Source organism: Carex rostrata, chromosome 21, assembly GCF_964058835.1.
Source record: "Carex rostrata chromosome 21, lpCarRost1.2, whole genome shotgun sequence".
NCBI lineage: Eukaryota > Viridiplantae > Streptophyta > Magnoliopsida > Poales > Cyperaceae > Carex > Carex rostrata.
In genome coordinates, this window is record NC_135938.1 from 3,870,169 (window position 1) to 3,877,247 (window position 7,079).

The following is a 7,079-nucleotide window of genomic DNA, read 5'->3' on the forward strand; positions in this document are numbered from 1 at the left end:
TATGAGGAAGCACATCCGATGATAAAGAGCCAATGGCAAAAAAAAAAAAATTAGTAGTGTTATGAAAAACCCCGATCTTACCATCTACGCTGTCTAGACTGCGTGGAGTTTTTTTTTTTTTTTTAGAAAATGGGAGGCCATTTAAAAAAAAAAAAAAATAGTTAATTCTAAGGCACCGTATAGAATGACAGAAAAAATTAGAAAAAAAAAACTCCAAATATTAGTATTTAATTTTATAATTTTGATTATTGTCAAATTAAATTTGTTACTGAATAATTAGAAACTTCATCTGAAGTTTTGAGACATTAATTGGCATTTATTTTTTTTTATTTTTGCAATTCTAATTCCATTGTCTTTTATGGGCTATGTCTTATAATTGGAGTTATAAGTTCAAATTGGTATTTCCTATCAATTAGTAGTTATTATCGTTTAAAGGATGGAAACAATGAATCCATGTTTATTGCAAAACACCGATAATGCATCAATATTTTATATCATGATTAATCTTGGCAGTGATATATCGATGTTTCAATACAGAATATGAATGTGATCGACGCTAATATTTTATACTGTGTAGTCGTGTACTGACTTTGCTCTAAAACTAGAGTGGCAACGAGCTGGCTTGGTTCGAGTTAGGTCCTAGCTCAGCTTGTTAATTTTGGACCGAGTTACAATCAAGCGAGCTAAATTTAGAGCATCCAAGCTAAAACCTCAGCTTAAAATCATGACAAGCCAACCAGAGGGTTTGACTGAATCTTTGTTTTAAGAAGAAAGTAAATTATTTCAAACTTTTTTAGATCGAACTGAATCAAGTTGGACCGAGTTAAATAGTATAAATTGCACACAAATTCATACAGATTCACAAATTGATGCCTAGCCGAGCAAGCTAGGCTCCAGCTTGAACTCGTTAATTCATTTTGCGAGCTAGCTCGTTAACAACTCGGTCCATTAACAAACAAAATATTAGCGAGCAAATCAGATACGAATCATAATAGAGCCATGAGCTACGAGCTGTTTTACCACCCCTACCTAAAACTAACCCTTTTAAAAAAAAAAAAAAAAACTATGAACACCCTAAAATTACGCAGAGCCAAGTAGGCAATCTCTTTGCGCAGCCGTGCAGTAAGGCTGCGTGGAGCTCCTTAGCTCTGAGCAACTTTAGAGTGCTTGAATGGTAAGTTCGGATATTTTTTCATAAATAGATGCTAAGATTTCGGTTAAAAAAGTAAGTGATTAAAAAAAATTCGTTGAGCCCATATGTTCTTAGTAAACTTTCCGTGTCCTTTCTACCCTCTTCGATTCTAACCAAGTCAAAATCAATCGCAGCAACTGTCGCATCCAAATTTCCTTTTGGAGCTTTTGACATGATAATAGTATGATCTTGTTGTTCGAACCTTGCTGTGTATCCTTTTTTTTTTTTAGATCCTCTTATATATTCTTCTCCTGACCAATCCAGAATTATGGCGGTGGTACAGTGAAACCTCGGTTACGTAAACAAAAATGTTGCGTTGCATTTCTTTTAATCTGAAAATTTGTTTACCTTTTGTTGTTCGCATAAGCTGTTTGATGTAATGCCTGTACGACCATATAAAAAGTACTAAATAAAATATGGATATCAATTAAAAGTAAACCAATACAGAAACTTTGTAACAATTCATGTAAACTTATACAAGCTCCATTCGAAAAATAAAGAAAATGACAAAAATGATGTATAGAAAACATTCACAAAATATACCTAGGTTTATCAGGCCTATTACTATTTAGTCTTGAAATTAGCACTCTCATGCATGCTCATTCGGTTTCCATGTGGACAACCCAAATAAGATGGTTCCTTTCCATCCCAAAAGAAGCCATTTGTCATCTTCATCAACTACAAACTCTTTGTGGTAAAGTCCTCTCACTGTTCTCATTATCTTTTTCTTGATCTGTGAATCCATGGGCAACTGCACAAAACCGGCCCTAAGATTCCTGGCTTGCCACTGCCTATACGTCTCAGGCCTTTCCACTCTCTCTGAACCCTCACAAGCTATTGCATTAATTACTATTGGACTTACAATGGTCCTTTCTATATGGAACCTCGCCTCACTCTCTCGAGGCATATTTGACTCGAAAATATCAAAAATTGAAGAGAATTTGGATAAAACTTCCTTAAATCGGGTTGTATAGAACGGCGTACTATATGAGCCATTCAGAATTCCATGAATAAAGACACGTGGTTTGATCTCCCTTATCATCCTTAGAACTTTATCACGAGGGCAGCTCATAGCAATTGTCTCATCGGCAAGTTTTTGAAATCGATTCAAGAAATTTACTACCAAAATCTCATCTTCTTCAATCTTAAGATCTTCTATCGTAATGTTTTCCCATTTTGATGCTATACCTTGATACTTGAGAGGTATATTAAATCTCTGAGCATATTCTGACAACCGCCTTCCTGTCTCTTCAACTAGTCTGCCTGGACGGAAACCCTTTTGTGGAAATTCTATGCCAGTTATACGGATTTTAGGCGGTGTACTTCCTAAGTTTGACAGACGTTCAAAGAATGATGGCCACAAGAATCCCATGTGGATTCCAAAGTCAATTATATGAACCTTTGTGGCATTTTTTGCAATGTTTAGGATTGTTTGGACTGAGAAGTAATATTGCACCTTCAGAAATGGGCAAATTGCATGATAAACACGGAATGCTTTCAAAAAGTCGGTCACAGTTCCTTGCCTTGACAGTAGTTTATGGTAGATGTCACTTCCCGTACCAGCCAAGCGTGCTTCGAGTGCATCCACCAAATAATATGCCAAACGCTGGTCGCCATCTCCCATAGGGCATGCGTGTTTCCTTATTTGCTTGATTAGTTCATAGGCCCTGCTGTACGTGCCAGCAGAAACTGCTTCAGAACAACTAATTAGAAGAGAATGAACATTTGCTAAGCTATCTCCAGTTTCCTTCTTTTCTAATGCCTTCTTACTCCTTGTATCCACCTGATGCTCCAGTAACTCATTTTTCATATCTTGTTTTATACTTTCACGTACTGAGATAACCTCTTTCACATACTCTCTACCACGGTAAAGGAGAAATTGATCTAAGTTCTCATTTCTTGCCGGCTCATCTGAGGAAATTGCTCGTTGCTTGCGAGCTTGCCCCTCTGATAGATCTGGTTCTCTATCATTACTTGCACACTTTTTAGTACAGATCTCGTAACATATTGTTTTGTTCTCACTGATATCATTTTCCTTGGTTTTCTCATGAAACTCAATTCTATTTGGCTCTAAACCAACAAACAACTTTTCAAGGGTTGGAAGAAACTTCGTTGCTTCTTCAGCACCCTTTTGTGCTGGTGTGACCGGAAGGTTCTCCATAACTAAAGTAGATATACTGTCATCACTGATCAAGACGGGTTCCAACTTACTGTATGGTAGCTCATCATTCACCGAAACACTTTTTATAGCATTACTGGAACCACTATTTGTAGCATTGCTGTTTTGAGGTGGATGGAATTGGACCAAAGTAGGTGCAGGAGGGTACTCTTTTCCAAGGGTATCATAGAAGGATTTCTCTGTTTCTCGAATAGCTTCCTCTTCTTGACAAATGCTTATGTCATCATCTATATCTTCTTCTAACAAAATTTGGCCTATGTAGTTGATTACTGCATTGGACGTGAGATCACAAACCTCTTGGCTATCTGTACCATTGCCTACCAAAGGATTAGGTGTGGCATTCTGGTTTAGGTCGTCACTCGAAAAAGTTGGTGGTATTGTCTCGTAACATTCAAAAATGGCTTGTGGTTCACTCAGTGTATCTAGGACATTATCCCCTTCTTCTTGGAAATTTGCATGCCAAAGCCCTTTTGAAGCCATATGAAGCTATGATAGTAGAATTTGTGTTTTCCAAGTTGCAAACTGCCAAGTAACTGCAATTTACACCAAATTGACTGCTTAATTTCTTATTGCAGAAAACAGTTAGTTGCAAAGGTAATAGTAGAATGTAAAAGGATAAATACCCAAAGTTTTATAGCCAAAATATGAGGTGGGTGAATTTGCTATAAAAAGAAATTGCAAAGTACTTTTTTTTTATCTTTTAATTGTAACAAAAATAGTACGAGAATAACGTCTCTAAGAAACTTCTTTACCCTAATTCTGAGCTGCTTGACAAGTTGTTTTGAGGGAAAAGGAAATGTTGAATTGTGCAGTCATTTATATTTAACATTATCTATATGATTTTGAATTGCAAACTGGAATCGCAGCCTCAAATAAATAATGGATCAGGATTACATTAATTTCTGGTCGGTAAAATTTCCTTGAGATTTATACCAGTTATGTTTGTGTTTGTCTTCTGGACTATTTGCATGATTTTTCATGTCAGTATACATTTGTAGTGTACAAAAGAACCTGAACTGATACATTAATGGTTTTCTCTAGCTTCCTTGGATAGGTTGGGGTATAACTCATTTAAGTCTAGGTCAGGTTTAGATTTGAAGTTTTGGTCAGGGCTGGTATTGATGTGATTAAATAATGGTGATGTCCGGTTCCAATGTTATGTCTTCGTTCAGTATTGAGCAAATTGGTTCTAATTATTCTACTTTCTTATCTTCCCAAGTTGGTTTGGATTAAAATCAAGAGAGGTATGAGGATATTTCGACTAACATCATAGTTTCCTCACTCACATGTCACATATGTCAAAATTTGGAAGGCTCCTTTGTAATTATGGGGATTTAAGGTGGTTTTAATTGTAATAATCCAGTTAGTTGCTGCACTGTTAGGGTCCTTTACTGGATAAGATTGATTTAGTGATCTTTTGGTGTTAAAGCTAACTGTTTAGGGTCCTTTACTGGATAAAACTGGTACTGGCAACTAAAGCTAGCTTTTGATGAATGGAAACTGGTATTCTTGCTGGGGAAAATTCCTTCAATAAAGGGTAAAATGGTAATTTTATAAATTTAAAATGAGTATTAATAAAAAAGCAATAAAATGGGTAAATTTGTAAGTTTATGAAATTTAGAAGGGTAAATATGATCTTATGAACTTTACAGTGGAGAAACACGTAATTTTGAAGTTTTTGAGGGGTATACATGAAATTTGCCCCTTATTAAAAAACTGATGTTATAGATGCTTTGTTATGGTAATTAATATTTTAGAAGAATGAATTTCTTGACAAATTCACTCATTGAAGATAATAAGTCCCAAAAGAAGACTATAATTACCAAATTTTCAAATAATTTGACCTTTTGGCGCATTTTTCTACATATAATCGTTCAGCCAAACAAATTTATGACTTTCAAAAATGGTTGACAAAATGGTAATGGTCCAAGACCTGGAATTCTTGTTATTTAGACAAATAATAAGTTTATTCAAACACTCCCTCAAATTTAATTATTTAAAACACTAATAGTAGGACCAGTAGGCTTGTACCTAAAAAAATTGAAATTGCAGAATTATTGTGTTTAACTTCATTTTTCCTAAAAAAAAATATTACTAACTCCTTTCAAGCCTCTCCTTTTACAAAAGGGAGATTATCTAAAAAACTGATAGCAGCTAATTATGGGAAAAGAAAGTTGTTTATTGTTTAGAGAAACCTACTCGATCGATCAAAGAGACTCAGACCAAAAGAAAACAGGAGAAGTATCATACCTCGAAAGATATAGAAGAGATCTTTCTTAGTTTGGAATTTGGATGGGGTAAAAGAAGACAGATATGCCTCTGGCAGCTCCGCAGCTTCGAATAAATCTGGTATTTGTTCTTTGTAAAGTTTCAATTTCAATTAAATCTTTCCTCAATCCAGTATCCAAATTGGACTCGTCTTTCCAAAATTAATTTTCGATCAACTGCCACCTGTCAGTTCAGTAAAAACTTTTGTTAGAGTAGCAGTTACTAATTGTGATGTAATTGTGTCCTCCGATAGCGCAGGGGCCAGTATAATTTTTAGCTTTGAGATTCGTGCAAAACATATTTAAACGGTTAAGATTTTCCAAAGTCACGCAAAATATGAGATATCTCAGACTATGCGGATTCGATGTAATCATGATAATAAAATGCTGTCTATATGACCGCATATGCATTTGCAGTTAATTTTTGTATAGAAAATCAATATGTAATTATATATGTAGTTTGCATATACAACCACTCAAATATTTATTTATATTTATTAATTAAATATTAATTCAAAATTCAAAATATAAAGGGGATCCGATATGCAGCAACATCTTAAACCCCTTATATACTCATCCGGACTTGGCCAATCAAGTATAATTTTCTCTAGTCCATAAGACTTCCTTTATAGGCCCTCAAAAGTCTTCTTTCTTTTGATTTTTGGAGTTGGGACTTAAGTTAAGCAAGTAAACCGGACGGATGCCAAGCGATTCACGTGTTTCATCTTTTACATTATTTTATTATTAATTTAAAGCACCAGGGAATAGCTCTAGGATTGTGTAATTTTAGAAGGTGGGAGGTTTAATATGGGCTTCATGTGAATAGATGTTGGGCTTCTATGTTAAATTTATTTAATATGCAATTTTTCATATTAAATATTTATATATGGCCGCATAATTTGTTAAATGAGCTATTACTGTTGCATGTTTTTATTTTAAAATCTGCATATATATATCATTATTAGAATCCGTATATGCAACCACATACTATATATGCAATATGCAATGATATTCCGCATATCTTATAAAAATTGCATTTTATTATAATTATGGGTTATTGCTGACGCTTATTAAAGTGAGGATCTTTTGTGGCGGTAATTTTGTGAGCCACTGTATAATGGTGGAGCAGGGTTAGACTTTTGCTGACATGTCGTCAGATCGATTTGTACTACTTTCTTAGCACAGCGAGCGATATGAATTCTGACGTTCATTATTTCTGTAGATCAAATAATATTCAAAGAGTTTTATTATTTTTTAGATACATCATCGGCAAATGAATATTATACATGAGTAAATGAAGAAAGAAAAATATAATTGAATACACGGAAATATAAATAATCTATCATAGCTACAAAATTTGAAAAGACTTATACTCAGCTTGAAAAGGCTTAATCAATTGCGTTCACCAATTAGAGGAAAATTAGTGTTGTAAAAAACGTTC

At 34.5% G+C, this 7,079-nt stretch overlaps 1 pseudogene across 1 annotated transcript; it reads right to left on the minus strand.

The window, feature by feature from the left end:
* Positions 1-1,619: 1,619 nt before the first annotated feature.
* LOC144573163 (scarecrow-like protein 9 pseudogene) lies at positions 1,620-5,730 on the minus strand (annotated as a pseudogene). Its single transcript, XR_013517887.1, has 2 exons — positions 5,622-5,730; positions 1,620-3,904 (listed from the first exon to the last, which is right to left on the minus strand). The product of XR_013517887.1 is annotated as a scarecrow-like protein 9 pseudogene (transcript).
* Between the last annotated feature and the right edge of the window lie 1,349 nt (positions 5,731-7,079).